The sequence below is a fragment of the Gopherus flavomarginatus genome, chromosome 23, assembly GCF_025201925.1.
Source record: "Gopherus flavomarginatus isolate rGopFla2 chromosome 23, rGopFla2.mat.asm, whole genome shotgun sequence".
NCBI classification, from domain to species: domain Eukaryota; kingdom Metazoa; phylum Chordata; order Testudines; family Testudinidae; genus Gopherus; species Gopherus flavomarginatus.
In genome coordinates this window covers 4,238,463-4,254,680 of record NC_066639.1, presented here as the reverse complement: position 1 = coordinate 4,254,680, position 16,218 = coordinate 4,238,463, and the positions used below count along the sequence as shown (strand labels likewise).

Here is a 16,218-nt window from a genome sequence, read left to right as displayed (position 1 = left end):
ACCCTTGGATGCAGCGCATCCAGCCCCATGGACATGTGCTGGTCTCCAGTTTTTCTAAATAGTCCCAAACCACTAATACCTCCACAGAGGGCTGGTCACCTTCTCCCCACACTGTGCTGCCCAGTGCAGCAGTCTGGGAGCTGACCTTGTTTGTGAAGACAGAGGCAAAAAAAGCACTGAGTACATTAGCTTTTTCCACATCCTCTGTCCACTAAGTTACCTCCCTCATTCATTAAGGGGCCCACACTTTCCTTAACTTTCTTCATGTTACTAACATACCTGAAGAAACCCTTCTTCTTACTCTTAACATCTCTTGCTAGCTGCAACTCCAAGTGTGATTTGGCCTTCCTGATTTCACTCCTGGATGCCTGAGCAATATTTTTATACTCCTCCCTGGTCATTTGTCCAATCTTCCACTTTTTGTAAGCTTCTCTTTTGAGTTTAAGATCAGCAAGGATTTCACTGTTAAGCCAAGCTGGTTGCCTGCCATATTTACTATTCTTTCTACACATCAGGATGTTTTTTCCTGCAACCTCAATAGAGATTCTTTAATCCTTTAGAGGATTGGAACTGATTTTAGTGGAGTCACATGTTTGCTAGGTTTTTATGCATTTGCACAGGAAAAGATTGAGTGTTGCCATTCATTTCAGGGACCTCTACTCAGTGGAACTCCTCAACATAGCAGAAATGCAATTACTTTTGTTGAAGGAAAAGGTTTATAAGGGGGCACTTGGGTTTGAACCAAGGACTTTCTGACCTGTAGTCAAACACTCTACCACTGAGCTACACCCCCATGATTGCTATAGAGGTAAGTCAGTAATCTTAAAGATTTTGAAGGACAGGCCCTGCCTCAGATGTCTCCTGTTCTCTTCCCAGACCACAGTGCTTTTAAAAATGGGGTTTGATTAAACTTATAGATACATGGAGACACCACAGCTTGCACACCCACCCACATAGCTTCCCCCAGTGACATAGCTACCACCTCTCGGGGAGATGGATTAACTACACGGACGGGACAGCTCTCTCTCCTCTGCTTAGAGCATCTTCATTCTTTATGAATAGGTAGGAAAGAACCTCCTGAATGGACAGTAACCAATTATCAAATATTGCTGGGTCTGCATTCAATATGGGTAACTGGTCATATTGGGTTGGATGAGTAGGAGCATTGCCAGCAGATGGAGGGAAGTGATTATTCCCCTCTATTTGGCACTGGTGAGGCCACATCTGGAGCATTGTATCCAGTTTTCGCCCTCCAACTACAGAAACAAATTGGAGAGAGTCTAGGGGAGGGCAACAAAAATGATTAGGGGGCAGGGGACTTACGAGGAGAGTCTGGGGGCAGGACCACCCAGAGGGGGGGCAAGTGGGGCAATTTGCCCCAGGTCCTGAAGAGCCCATATATGAATATAGTATTCTAGAGTATTGCAACATTTTTTTATGACAGGCGCCCCCAAAATTGTTTTGCCCCAGGCCCCATGAATCCTCTGGGTGGCCCTGCCCACTCCACCCCCTTGACTCATTCTCCTCCCTCTGAGGCCCCACCTGTGCTCTGCCCTCACTCCTATTTGGCTACTTCCCACCCTTGCTCTTCCTCTTTGGCTGAGGCCTGCTGGTCCACCTTTTGCTTGCTCCTCTCCTCCCCAAAGACCTCCTTATGCCTCTCCACCCCCTACCCCAAGGTCTACCTGCTGCTCCCACCTCTCTGCCCTTCCCCTGAGACTCACCCTGTCCAAACCTTTCTGCCCCCTCCCCTAAGACCAGCCATGCCCACCACTTGCACCTCTCTGCCCCTCCCCTGAGACCCACCCTGTCCACCTCTTTCCTCGGTCATCTCTTGTTATTCCTTGAAACATCAAGGATGGAATAAAAAGCTGAGTTTATTCCAGGGTGAGGAAAGAAAGGAGCCACCAACCCCCTGACAAATCTCAGTGCCCCAGAGAAAACCTGCCCCCTGCTATTGCAATCCCTGATGTGCTGGGGATATGATGGTAAAGGAACTGTCTGAATGATCAAAGCAGGAAATGGACAACAATCTACTGGAACGTCATTAATCACAAACACACTCTCTTCATGCTCCAACCAGAAGGGAAATGAGCAGGAATTCTTTCAGTTCAGGCAAGGACACACTTACACAATGGCACAGCAGTGTGTGTGTTGTAGAAGCTGGTCTGAGGAAACAACTGGAATTGATCACTCAGAGAGAACAGAACTGGAGTGTAGTGAGAGACATATGTCAAACAAGTAGTTGTGGCTGCGTGGTTAAAACAATGAGTTAGAAATCCTTTGGGGTTTCCCTGCACAGGTTCAAATCCTGCCCACTGTGGAGAAAGTTCTTGTTCTCTACATTTCAACAAAGCTGAGCCTTGTCTCACTTTCAAGCTATGTCTTCACTAGTGGGTAATGTGGCTTTAAGGTGTTTTAATTAAACAGCTGTTGCATGGCCACACTATGCCCCTTGTGTCACCAGAGCACATCCAGGCTAGACTCTTGGATGGCCACAGAGAGCAGGGCACTGTGGGTAGCTGTGCAACTGGCTGCAGGTGCTTTGGGAAGGGTTTGCAATGCCTCCTGGGCTGGTACAGCATCACATGATGCAGGTTTCTCTATCCCATTGTTCCATGGGAATCCTACTAGATTGCCAGCTGCTTTTCCACTGCAATGTGCCTGGTGGGGTAGAGAGTGTGTGTGTGTGTTAGAGAAGAGTGTGTTGGCACGCTGTCTCTAAGTTCAGACAGCTGCTACAAGGAACCAGTCCTGAGGCAGGGGGACGGGGACAGCCCCAACATCAGACCCCGTTTCCCTCACTGGCTCGGCTCAGCTCAGCACAGCAGCCTCTGTCACACATGCACACTGCGGCCTGCTTAGCTCTGTCAGGGGTGCTGGAACAGGGGGTTTAGAGGGCCATGGCCCCATCACTCTTTACCGGCTGTTAGGACAAATGATGGAGTGAGGGGAAGGGTGGAGTCTTGGTGGGGGGAAGAGGCGTTCTGTGGGTGTGGCCTTGAGGGGAGGGGTGGTGTGAGTGTGGGTCCTTGAGGAAGGGGTGTCATGGGAGTGCCACAGTTCAGACAACGGTGCCCCCTCCCCACTGTAAGGAAGCTCCCACCGCCCCTGCTCTGTGTTCATAGCGGAGGAAAGAGCAGCTTCCATGGCAGTGATTTGCTCCCCGGGGCTCTGGCAAGGGGGCTCAGGTGGCGATTTAAAGGGCCTGGGGCTCTGGCCTCTGCAGGGAGCCCTGGGCCCTTTAAATCACGAGCCTGGGGAAGCCGGCCCGGGCTGGCACAGCGTACCCACTCTTGCCAGTACCCCATACCGGACCAGAACGGCTTACTTTCACCTCTGGAAGGTCCTCACATGGATCAATAGCTGGTTAAAACCTGGAAAACAAAGGCTAGGACTAAATGATCAGTTTTCAGGAAGCAAACAGGTAACTAGTGGTGTCTGTACTGGGACTATTCAACATATTGATAAACAATCTGCTAAACAACGAGGTGACTAAATTTGCAGATGATTCAAAACTACAGAGGATAGTTAGGTGCGAAGCAGCCTGTGAGGAGCTAAAAAGAGATTTCACAAAACTGGGTGAAAAGGCAACAAAATGGCAGATGAAATTCAATGCTGATAAATGCAAAGCGATGCACATTGGCAAACATAATCCCAACTCTACATATAAAACGATGGGATGTAAAATAGCTGTTGCAACTCAAGTGAGAGATCTTGGAGTCACTGTGGATAGTTGTCTGCAAACATATACTCAATGTGCAGCAGCAGGCAAAAAGCAAACAGAATGTTGGGAGAGAGAAAATCTTATTGCCACTGTATAAATCCATGGTACGCCCACATCTTGAATGCTGCTTGCAGATATGGTCACCCCATCTTTAAAAAGATGTATTGCAATTGGAAAAGGTTCAGAAACGGGAATGGAGTGTTTGCCATATGGGAAGAGAATAATAAGACTGGGACTTTTTGGCTTGGAGAAAAGATGACTAAGGGGGGATATGATAAAGGTCTATAAAATCATGGCTGGTGTGGAGAAAGTAAATAAGGAAGTGTTACTTATTCCTTCTCATAACACAAGAACTGGGGGTCACCAAATGAAATTAATAGGCAGCATGTTTAAAACAAACAAAAGGAAGTATTTTTTCACACAATGCACAGTCAACCTGCAGAACTGCTTGCCAGAGGATGTTGTGAAGGTCAAGACTATAACAGGGTTCAAAAAAAGAGCTAAATCGATTCATGGAGGACATGCTCTGAGCCAGGATGGGCAGGGAAGGTGTCCCTAGTCTCTGTTTGCTAGGAGCGGGTGACAGGGGATAGATCACTTGATGATTACCTGTTCTGTTCATTCCCTTTGGGGCACCTGGCTTTGGCCACTATGGGAAGACAGGACACTGGGTGAGATGGACCCAGTCTGACCCAGTCTGGCTGCTCTTAAGTCCTTATGCTCCTTTCATACAGATGCCTGGGATTCTGCCTCACAATGTGTCCCTGAGGTCTCAGCCAAAATGTCCAGACAGGCAAACACTCTGGGCTCCTGAAGCCTCTGCCATCCACGTAGTCCCTGACCCTTGCTGCTGCTCCTTGCTGTAGAAGGTGAAAGGAGCGGAGGTAGCGCAGGAGCCTTCTGGGGATGCAGATCCGAGTCTTTGGGAGAGACACATTGTCTGAGACATCAGAGCGCTGTAAACCATGTAGCTACCCCCTCAATCAGGGGTCTTTTCCAGCCCTGAGTCTGTGCTACCGCGATCCCTCCCGCAGAACAGGGTGCCCACAGATTACAGCCTGAAAATAGACATGTGACACTAACTCCTGTTCTCCCTGACAGGGTCTGCCCTAGACCAAGTGGCACCCCAAGCAAGACGTGTCTTCGGTGTCCCCCCCCAATATGTTAAAATTTTTCATTGCATTTGTATCTCAGTACATGATTTCGATGTACAATTTCGATGCATGATTTTCTCTGTCATATAAGATGCTAAATTTGCAGGCTAGGTTCTGTAAACCTGTATTTATTCATGCCATATATAAGCAAATAAAACAAATGCATTTTCTTTAAGCATATAGAAACTTTTTAATTTTAACGGTAACTGAAACGTACTAACATCTAGAAATGGAACTGTCACCAGCACAGGGCTGGCCAGTATTAAATAGTGTTATAGTAGGAGACAGCGTTAGTATGTTAACCCCAGGCCTTTAGTTGAAAGGTCGCTTCTCTCACCTTGCAATCATGAACTGAAGCACAGCATTAAAGAGATCCAAAGATTGGCCAATGGCATTTTCAAGCGCTAAAATAGCAAGTGATGTCGCTCTCTCATTGGCCATCAGCGACTGAAGATGTGGTTGAATGAGCTGGAGCTTCAAGGTGAGGTTGAGTCTGTCTGCTGCCTTCCGTTGCGCTGCTGGGCACCAAGTCCATGGTGGGCAATATGTGAAGCTGGGAGAAGAGAGTGGGGTGGCAAGTGGTGGCAGGACTTTTTCCACCAGAGTCTACCTGCCCAACTTCCTCCTCATACTGCTGGGCCCCCGTCGCCTTCAGGTAACACAGGAACTAAGGCAGGAATAGGGTGAGGAAGCAAGTAAAGCCGTACAAAGAAGGCAAAAGTGAATCCTGTCTTCATGGGTCACTCGCAACGACGTTCTTTTTCTGTGCCGCAGCTGACAACAACATCCCAGACAGAAAAGAAATAGGCCAAAAAGAAACCTAGCAGCTGCTGAAGTAGTTCAGTTGGGAGCGTGCTAGACTAACAGGCTATTCTATCCCCCTTTGTGCAGGGGTGGGATGTTTTCTGAGAGTGCAGCAGGGCCTTTAACTGCCACGAGTCCCTCATTTCAGGCTATGCAGGAGGAAAAGACAGCATGGGCTTCTGCACCGAGTTGGCCCACCTGACCTTTCATTATTCTCTTGCTCTTTGTCAGCAAGGGGAAGAAAAAGAAGCTCTCCCTCAAGCTGGAGTCACACGGGCGAGGTAAGGACAACTTCCTGAGTGCTGGCTCCAGTCCTCTGCTCTGCCAGCTGACCTATCGAAGGGCTGCCACCACTTTCTCTAGGTTTGTCCATTGGTCTGTGGCAGGGTGAGCAACAACCAAGCAGGTGGAGTTTCTGTAGTGTAGTGGTTATCACATTTGCCTAACATGCAAAAGGTCCCTGGTTCAAAGCCAGGCAGAAACATGCTGGTTTCCTTTTCCCAGATCCCCTTCCTGTTCAGGAAGGCGCTCCTCCTTCTGCCACTGGCCTGTCCCTGGGATAACTCCAACGCCTGCATGACAGAAGGTGCTGACAGCAGTGGAGAAAGCACCTTGGTGTCAAGCTGGAGAACCTAGAGAAGTGAGGCATGTTACTTTTCAGATACTTGTGGCTTGGCCTCCTCTGCCCTTGGAGATTGGCTGGTGGACGCCGGCTCTTCCTGCTGGCCTCCTTTGCGTGACATGCCAAAGGAGGAAGTGAGGCAGGAATGGGGCAAAAGAGGAAAGTCAAGCTGAGAAAGGCAGGGCAGAAACTAAGCACATCATTGTGGCTAAGTGGGGTTAGTAGAGCACCATCATTCATTCTGCAAAGCCTGGGGAGGTGTGGTTGGCTGCTGGGAGGCAGAATCCTATGCCTGCCTCTTGGCTTCCCAGGGATGGCTACTTGCAGCCCTGGAGAAGAAGGGGGGTTCTGGGTGAAAGGAAAACAAGCAAAGCTGAGTCCAAGCGGAGAATGGCTGCTCCTTTATGGCCAACCTGGGGGGATGACTGATGGTTCTAGAGGTGGAGGCTGGGCTGGCTGTGAGCAACTGGGATCCAGGAAACTCCCACCTGCCTTTCTGAGGGCTGAACCCATGGAGGTGCGGTTGGCTGCTGGGAGATAGACCCCTGTGGCTGCCTGTTGGCATCCCAGGGATGGCTCCTTGCAGCCCAGGAGAAGCGGGGTTCTGGGGGGAAGGAAAAGCAGCAGTGGTGAGGCTGAGTGGGCTCCTTTCTGGCTGAGATGGTGGGCTGTGGTGAGTCTGGGAGTTGCCTGTAAGCCATAAGTGGACATAGTGCAGTGAAAACCGCTGCTCCATTCTGGCCGACCTGGAGGCACCATGGACGACTTGGGAGTGGGGGCAGGGCCTTGGTTGTGAGCAAATGGGATCCAGGAAGCCCCAGCCTGCCCCTCCAGGGGCCGAGTCTTCTTCTTCTCTCCTGCCATGGGAGCCCAGCCTTAAGCCTGCCCAGCATGTGCAGCAGCTCGAGCATTAAGCCTTCCTGTGTGCATAACCTAACTACAGACTAGTGTAATCAGGTGTAAAGTTTAGATTGTGAATTTATCTTTAATTTCCATGGTAACTTACTTTGATCTTTTATTCCTACCACTTATAATCCTTAAAACTCCATCTTTCTGCAGTTAATAAATCTGTTTTATGCTATACTTAAACTGGTGTATTTTGCTTGAAGTTCTTGGGAAATCTCAGCTCCATTACAAGGCTGGTTCATGTACTATTCACAGGGAGGGAGGGGTGGACCCTGCGTAACAAACTCACACTGATCAGGCTTCTGATTAAGGCAAGATGGTATGATCCAGGGGTGCAAGGCTGCAGAGCTGTGGGTGGGCGACTCTCTATCATTAGTGCTATGAGTGGCTGCAGAAGCATTCATGTAATTCAGTTGGCTGTGTCCCTACCTACGGATGTCTGTGTAAGTGCAATATCTGCCAGAGATTCACAGCTTGTCTCAGCATCACATGTGTGAGAGGGAGTCCAGGTGGTGGGACAAAGGGCTCAGGGGTCCCACTGTTCAGGTTGCATCCCGAAGATCCCATCACAGACTTTCAACAACCACAGCGGATGCTCACTGAGACAGAGAGAAAGATGCCAAAATAGTGATCTCTGGGGCCTGCAGACATCAAACTATCAAGAATTCTGTGCGCAGAGAAGACCCTGCTAGTGGAAAATGCCTTTGAAAAAGCCCCTTCTGTCCCCAGCTGTGGTCGCTCAGTGCTCTGCGTTATGGCCTCAAGAGCCATGGATGCGAGTTGAGTTATGATGACCTTTTCCTTGTCTCCACGTTTCTTAGGTGCCTCCTTCCAACACTTGTCAGAAAAAATGACCGATTTCTTTTACAAGCATTTGCATTGCAAGGCAGAGGCAGTCTTCTCTGCTTCCTCAAAAGATTGACCAAAAAGTGGGAGGAGTGGACACATTTGGCAAGGCACCACTGGGTGCTGCATCTCTAACCTCCACTTTACCTGGCAAGTGCCTCTGGGACTTTTCTCCCAACTGCTCCATTTTTCATCAGTGACAATCAAAAGGAAGACGACATGACATCTGTGTGTGGACATCCCCAGCGAATCACAAGGACGTGTGGTGCAGGCTTTTATGTTGCAGCAATTGCAGTCAAAGCAACCACCATGCTAATGCCAGTCACAGCAGCCTTTTCATCAACTCCAGGCTTGTGATTTGATTCTTTCCAATGTTTCTCTCCAAAGAAGCCTTATCCTTAGCAAGCAATGACTTGGATACCAAGGGAGGTCTCTTCTGTTTCCTAGAAAGACACAGGAAAATGTGAGCAGAGGAGACAAAAGCCATAGAGCAAGGCACCAGTGGGAGTTGAACCCAGGATCTCCTGTTTACTAGACAGGTGCTTTAGCCAGCTAAGCCATGGTGCCTGCCTTGTAAACATGCTTGCAACTGTTCCATTTGATGGTCCAGGACAACACCTGCAAATTCCAAACTACAGACATTCCCCTCAAGACTTGCAAGGAAGAACTGGCAGGCCAAGCCAGGATCTCCTGGTTACTAGGAAGACACTTCAGCCAGCTCTTCCCAAAGATCACTATCTAGAGACCTTTAAACAGCCTCTGTAGATGTTTACTGACAAAGAGATGCCAAAATAGAGTTCTCCACTGCCTGCTGCCATCACACTACCAGGAGTTCTGTGCACAGAGAGGCCCCTGCTGGTAGTAAAGGCTTTGGTAGAGACTCTTCTGACACCAGCCTGTGCTCATATACTGTTTAGCACTTTGTGTTGTGACTTCAGCATCCACAGACGCCAGTTGAGTTGGGGGACATTTTTCCTGTCTCCACATTTGCCTAATGGCTCCTTTCAACACTTGCCACCAAAAAGACTTGTTTCTTTTGCAAGCGATGTACAGCTAGGCAAAGGCAGTCTTCTCCATTTCCTCAGAAGATCACCAAGCTGTGGGGAGAGAAGACACATTCAGCCAAGCTGGATGCTGAATCTCCTCTTTATTCAGCAGGTGTCTGTGAAGGACATAAATCTCCACCGTGTAGAGGGCAAGAATAGGAGTTTATTACACACCGCACTGGCAGAGTGTCACCTTGCTTATTAGGCTCAGAGACACTGTTAATTGATTACAATAGAATATATAGATTTTTCATGGGTGGGGGAAAGTGATGGGGTAGGGAGTTCCAAACTCTGGGATAGGTTTTGTAGCAAGACATGATAAGCACAGTAGCCAAAGGTTAACAGGTTACATAATGTCTCCACCCATGGCCTCAAGTTAGCAAGTTAACATTTCATTAATACTTTGATAAAATGTTATTAGTATAAAATATCTGTAACCCTTCTGCCCCTCTGAGTTGGCAGCAACAAGGGCCGGGTTCAGTATCCAGGGGTTCCGTTTCAGTAACACAATGCATAACCGGCTCGAGCCCCCACCCAGTGACCTGGGACACTTACATACCACACCCCCCTGGGCGCCTCTAGGAGGCAATACTTCCCCTCTCATAAGCACGGAGTCTGAGTGTAGCAAAATCTTTTTTAATAAAGGAAGGAATCAATGCGGCATCCCATTGGAGAAACACCACAAACAGGGTTATAACACAAACCATAAACAAAAACCCACCTCCAAGTATGTTTGGCACTGTCCTTTTTCCGCTTAGGGTTTTAAGTCCAATCACCCCAAAGTCCAACAACCCAAAAGTCTCTGGTCAATGCCACCCCAGAGTTCAAGAGTCTATCTGAAGAGGTCCCTCCCCCCAGCCTGGGTAGAAAGGGGCACCTTACGTGGTCCGGGGCCAACTGCCCTGCCTCTCCATGGGTTCTGCCTCCGCCTTCTTCACGAACTGCTCCTCTTTACCAGCTGCTCCATTCTGCTCCTCCAGCCGTCCTCAGGAACTGCTCCGCTCCACCAGCTGCTCTGCTCCATGAGCTGCTCTGCAAAACTGCTCGGCTCTGCTCACTCTGTGGGCCGCTCCACCCATCCCACAGCTACTCCGCTCTGCTGCCACCAGCTGTCCCATGATCCGCTCCCGCCATCCCCGCAACTGCTCCACTCCACCAGCTGCTCTGATCCACAGCATATCTTCAGGCTCCCCCACTAGTTAGCACAGTACTCAGTGCTCTCAGCTCAGTCATTTCAGCTCTTTTGTGATTTCAACTCTTAGTGATCTCAGCTCTTAGTGGGGGAGTCCCAGTGCTAATGCACCATTAGCCCAAAATGCATTCAGCTCAGTAACCAAAATTTAGATTCTTAAGGGAATAAAAAAATCAACTCTGACATTCCAAAGTGGAGAAAGAAGAAGGTGCAACTGGTGCTTCTGGCTCAACAAGAAGACTGCACCACCAACCACAAATCTCAGTCCCCAACCTCACTTAATTCTCTGGGTTTTAGAACCCATGTCCCTTGTCTAGCAAGTACCACCCAACTGAGGATGAGCAATTTGTCACCAAGCAGTCCCACAGCTTGGCAGTATGGGATAGAGTAGGCGTGCCTATGCAAATACACTCTCTGAAATTCTTTCCACCAGATGTCAGTGTAGAGCTTATCCTGACTCTGCTTACATATCTATGCTGAATTCTGATTTGAGGTCCATAGGAAAGGAGCAACTCCTTTGATTGTCCTCCAGGTACATTCCTAGGGGTTAAAGCAAAGAAACAGTGAAAGTATATGGCAATAAAGATTGTTTTCTGTGTGTCTTAAGGCAAGGCATTGGTCCCTGGAAAGGGAGGTGGAAGGATGCCATATCTTATACCGACATCTGCCAACTTTTCATAAACTCAAGCTTGGATCTGTGGGAAGAACGTCTCCCTACAGAAGGGACTGACACAATAGGAACAGGGATTCTTTGTTCAATCTGCAACTCTGAATAAGACACAATTCTTTAGTTCTTAGCTCCAACACCTGGCAATTTGCTGACCAAGTCTATCTTAGCAAGCAAGTCTTTCTGTTTACCCAGCTTTCTTTTAGCTGGTCACTATTTGCTAGGTTTCTGGTCCCTTGATCATACTCTGGACTTTGGGTCTGGAAAAGAGCTGGCACAATCCATAGACCAGGTTGTTATATAAAATGCACATGAATTTTAACCCTTCACATACAGTAATGGCAAAGTTCTTGGTTCAGGCTTGTAGCAGTGATGGAATAAACTGCAGGTTCAAATCAAGTCTCTGGAGTCCATCCACAGCTGGGATGGGTCATTCAATCCTTTGTTTAGAACTTGAGTTTGTAGCAAAGTCCCTTCAGAGGTACGAAGCAGGATTGAAGACAAGATGGAGACGAGGCATCAGTCTCTTGCCATATGGTCTTTGCTTTCTTTGTCCCAAGGACACTCTATCCAGCACGTGGCATAGAAAAACATTTGAGTTTTGTCCATAGGCAGGTCCCTGCATACCTTACTGAGCCACAAAGCGTATCTACCTTATCTCAATGGGTTGATAGTAGAGCTGATGGTCCTTAATGGGCCATCAAGCAGACTAGGCAGAACTGACACCAACTTGTCTGGCTGGGGTGTTCCTTGGAAGCATAGCACAAGTTTGAATACAGACAGCATACAGCAAATATTCATAACATCAAATATAAAAATGATACACATCTAGAGATAGCATAATTATAATTAGCCAATCAGAATCTCTCCATAGACCCCTTTCACGACAATCTTTCTATCATATTGGCTGCAAATATAGAACAGTGGTCACAATGGTGATCTATAAAGTTACAGATTATGTCAATAACATCACAGGAGGTGACACGGCATCAGTGAGACTGATATTGGAATACTGTCTCCAGTTTTGGTGCCCTCATTTGAAAAAGATGTTGTGAAACTGGAGCTAGGGCAGCAAAAAGCCACCAAAATATTCTGAGGACTGGAGAAAAATGCCTTCTAGTGAGCTATTGAAACAGCTCCACCTGTTTAGCTTATCAAAAGAAGATTGAAAGGTGACTTCACTGAAGTGTTGAAGTGCCTTAATGGAGAAAAAAGATTGGGTGTTAAAGGGCTCTTTAATCGAGCAGAGAAAGACATAACAAGACCCAATGATTGGAAGATGAAAAGAGACAAATTCATGTTACAACTAAGCCCCAAATAGTCAACAGCGAGGATGATTCACCACAGGAACAAGCTACCAAGGAAAGTGGTGGATTCTCATTCCCTGATGTCATTCAATGAAGACTAGATGCCTTTCCCCCAAAAGTAGCTATTGTGACATGTAGGAGGCCTGTGATATGCAGGGGGTCAGATTAGCTGCTCTAATGGTCTCTTCTGGCCATAAAGTCGTCTTATTTCTGAAACACTGAGTGTAGCATTGGGAGCAGCATCTGAAGTTTTCCTGTCTAGCCAGCTTGCTGCCTAGAACGAACGCTCCTTGAGTGGGGTTACCACAGGGAGTAGCTCAAACCTCCAAAGGGCCTGGCCAGGGGCAGGATATTGGCACAGCAAGGGAGGGGTGTGGCAGTGACATCACAAAGGCCTTTTGCAGGACCTCAGACTATTGGTCCAAGGTGATGGGGGGTGGTGACCTCACAGAGAGGTGCTGACATGATCCAGTCAGGACAGGGGCGAGAGACCAGGGAAACCTCAGAGACCCCTTTGGCTTTGCTTCAGCAAGTCTCCTTCCCCAGGTCTCTCCTTGAGGACTGACAGAGTATTCGGGTTCACGGACGTGAGCGCCAGGAGGAACCTCTTTCAAGTTTTCTCCTTCCCTTTTAGTGATTTTACTAGAAAACAGCCGTCCCTCTTTAGAAGGTAAGAGGCTCCTGGAGGTTTGAAACCTGTTCAATCTGATCTATCTGGTTACAGGACACTTCCTTTCTCTGTACCTCAGGCTTCTCCCCATCTGTCCAATGGGAACGGGGACAATTCTCGAGCTCTGGGCAGTCGTGAGGCTCGGTGAGATAAGGGGCGTTAAAGTCCTCTGTGAAGGAGAAAGGGGAGTGTCACGGTGTTTTAGCACCAAGGAATTCTAAAGTTTGCTAAAATGTCTAGTCTGCGGAAACAAGAAATGGTCGGGGCCAAACTTTTTAATCACTGCCTTTTTTGAAGCCCACTCAAGGATGTGAGTCCTTGTCTTTTAGGTACCCGGGGTTCTTTGCTAGCAGGAGAGAAGAGGTTCCTGCCTCCATTTTTGTGGCCTTAACAAACCAAGTGTTGTGCCCCAGTTCTCGTCTGAAATCACTGAAAAAGAACATCTTCCCATCCATGAACAAGACAGGACCTGTCTTTCAAAGGGGAACAAAAAGACCCCTGGGACTTACAGACTAGCTAGCCTCACTTCCATAGCTGGAGAGATCCTGCAATACATTCTTAAACAATCCATTTGTCTGTAGCACCTACAGGATAATTTGGTTCTTAGGATTAGTGAGCATGTATTAGTCAAGAACAAATCATTCCTAACCAATCCTCTTTCCTTCTTTGGCAGGGTTCTGGGCCTGGTGGAGGTGGGTAAACAGTAGATGGGATCTATCTTGGTGTTACTAAGGCTTTTGACACAGTCCCGTAGGACATTCTCACAAGTGAAGGAGGGAAATGCAGTCCAGCTGCAATCAGCGTAATGTGGGTGCAGAGCTGGTTGAAAGCCCAGACTCCAGGAGCCCTTCTCCATGTTTGGTTGTCCAATGGAGAGGGTGTACCTAGTGGGTCTGGCAGAGATCAATCCGCAGTCCGGTACTATTCAATATTTTCATGAATGATTTGGAAAATGGAGTGGAAAGCATGCTTCTAATATTTACAACTGACATCAAGCACTTTGGAGCGTGGGACTGGAATTCAAAACACCCTTAACAAATTGGAGAGTTGGTCTTCTTGAGCAAAACTCCATAGCTGGGCCCCTCTCTCTAGATTGGGCTGAAGTGAAACCCCAGAGCCAAACACTCCTCCTTGGCAGTGTGCTCCGACCTTGAATGGTCAGATGCTGCTTAGCACTGTCAGAGCAGCTTTTGCTGGAGGATTCTCCCAGCACTTTCCAATAGCGGGAAAGTATGAAATCTCCATTTGACGGCTGGGGACAGAGCCCTAGAGCGGGGAGCAACTTGCCCAAAGTCCCCCAGGAAAAGGAAAAGAACCTGCAGTGGAACCAATAGGAAATCCAGCAATGGAACTCAGGATTCCTGACTCCCAATCCCCTGGTCCAGTCGCTGCAGCGGAGCACACTCCCTCTCAGAGGCAGGGAGAGTGGCCATGAGGGCCTGCTTGTAATTGCCAGCTGTGGGAGGGAGTGTGCAGCAGTGGTTAGCGAAGGGGCCTGGAAAGAAGGACTATGGGGTCCCATCCATACTTCTGACACTTAGTGTGACTCTGAGCCAGTAGCTTCCCCTCCCCAGGCCTGTTTCTCATCAGTAGAGTGGGGGGTCTCAGTCCTGGGGCTTTGGGAGGCTCCAGGACAGTGTGTAAAGTGCTAGGATGTCAGGATCCTGGAGGCAATGTCACCCCCACACTAGGAAGGTGTTCTTCACTCCCTGCTGTTGATCAAGTTTCTCTGTCCCTTGGCAATAAGATAGTCTAGAACCCCAACCAGGGTTATTCTATCTGCCACCCAAGATCCATAAACCTGGAAATCCTGGACGCCCCATCATCTCAGGCAATGGCACCCTGACAGCAGGATTGCCTGGCTATGTAGACTCCCTCCTCAGGCCCTATGCTACCAACTCTCCCAGCTATCTTCGAGAGCCAGTGACTTCCTGAAGAAACTACAATCCATTGGTGACCCTGCAGAAAACACCATCCTGGCCACTATGGAGGTAGAAGTCCTCTACACCAACATTCCACACAAAGATGGACTACAAGCCATAAGGAACAGTATCCCCGATAATGTCACAGCAAACCGGGTGGCTGAACGTTGTGACTTTGTCCTCACACACAACTATTTCACATTTGGGGACAATGTAAACCTTCAAGTCAGCGGCACTGCTATGGGTACTCGCATGGCCCCACAGGATGCCAACATTTTTATGGCTGGCTTAGAACAACGCTTCCTCAGCTCTGGTTCCCTAATGCCCCTACTCAACTTGTGCTAACTTATGACATCTTCATCATCTGGTCTCATGGAAAAGAAAACCCTTGAGGAATTTCACCGTGATTTCAACAATTTCCATCCCACCATCAGCCTCAGCCTGGACCAGTCCACACAACAGATCCACTTCCTGGACACTACAGTGCTAGTAAGCAATGGTCACACAAACACCACCCTATACTGGAAACCTACTGACCGCTATACTTACCTACATGCCTCCAGCTTTAACCGAGACCACACCACACCATCCATCGTCTACAGACAAGCTCTAAAATATAACAGCATTTGCTCCAACCCTTCAGGCAGAGACAAACACCTACAAGATCTCTATCAAGCGTTCTTACAACTATAATACCCACCTGCTGAAGTGAAGAAATAGATTGACAGTGCCAGAAGAGTACCCAGAAGTCACCTACTACAGGACAGGCCCAACAAAGCAAGTTACAGAATGCCACTAACCATCACTTTCAGCCCCCAACTAAATCCTCTCCAGCACATCATCAAGGATCTACAACCTATTCTGAAGGATGATCTTTCACTATCACAGATCTTGGGAGACAGGACAGTTCTTGCTTACAGACAGCCCCCCAACCTGAAGCAAATACTTACCAGCAATCACACAACACAAACACTAACCCAGGAACCTATCCTTGCAACAAAGCTCATTGTCAACTCTGTCCACGTATATATTCAGGGAACACCATCATAGAACCTAATCACATCAGCCACACTATCAGAGGCTCATTCACCTGCACATCTCCAAATGTTATATATACCATCATGTGCCAGCAATGCCCCTCTGCCATGTACATTGGCCAAACCAGACAGTCTCTACATAAAAGAATAAATGGACACAAATCAAACATGAAGAATTATAACATTCAAAAACCTGTCGGAGAACACTTCAGTTTCCCTGGTCACTCATTTACAGACCTAAAAGTCACAGTATTACAACAAAAAACCTTCAAAAACAGGCTCCCACGAGAGACTGCTGAATTGGAATTAATTTGCAAA

General features: G+C 48.1%; 3 non-coding genes across 3 annotated transcripts; 1 reads left to right on the top strand and 2 right to left on the bottom strand.

Annotated features, from left to right (window-relative positions):
- Positions 1 to 721: 721 nt before the first annotated feature.
- On the bottom strand, positions 722 to 793 carry TRNAC-ACA (transfer RNA cysteine (anticodon ACA)). The gene has a single exon. It is a non-coding gene; the product is annotated as a tRNA-Cys (tRNA).
- A 5,303-nt stretch (positions 794 to 6,096) lies between these two features.
- On the top strand, positions 6,097 to 6,169 carry TRNAV-AAC (transfer RNA valine (anticodon AAC)). Its single transcript has one exon. It is a non-coding gene; the product is annotated as a tRNA-Val (tRNA).
- A 2,383-nt stretch (positions 6,170 to 8,552) lies between these two features.
- On the bottom strand, positions 8,553 to 8,626 carry TRNAT-AGU (transfer RNA threonine (anticodon AGU)). Its single transcript has one exon. It is a non-coding gene; the product is annotated as a tRNA-Thr (tRNA).
- Positions 8,627 to 16,218: the final 7,592 nt, after the last annotated feature.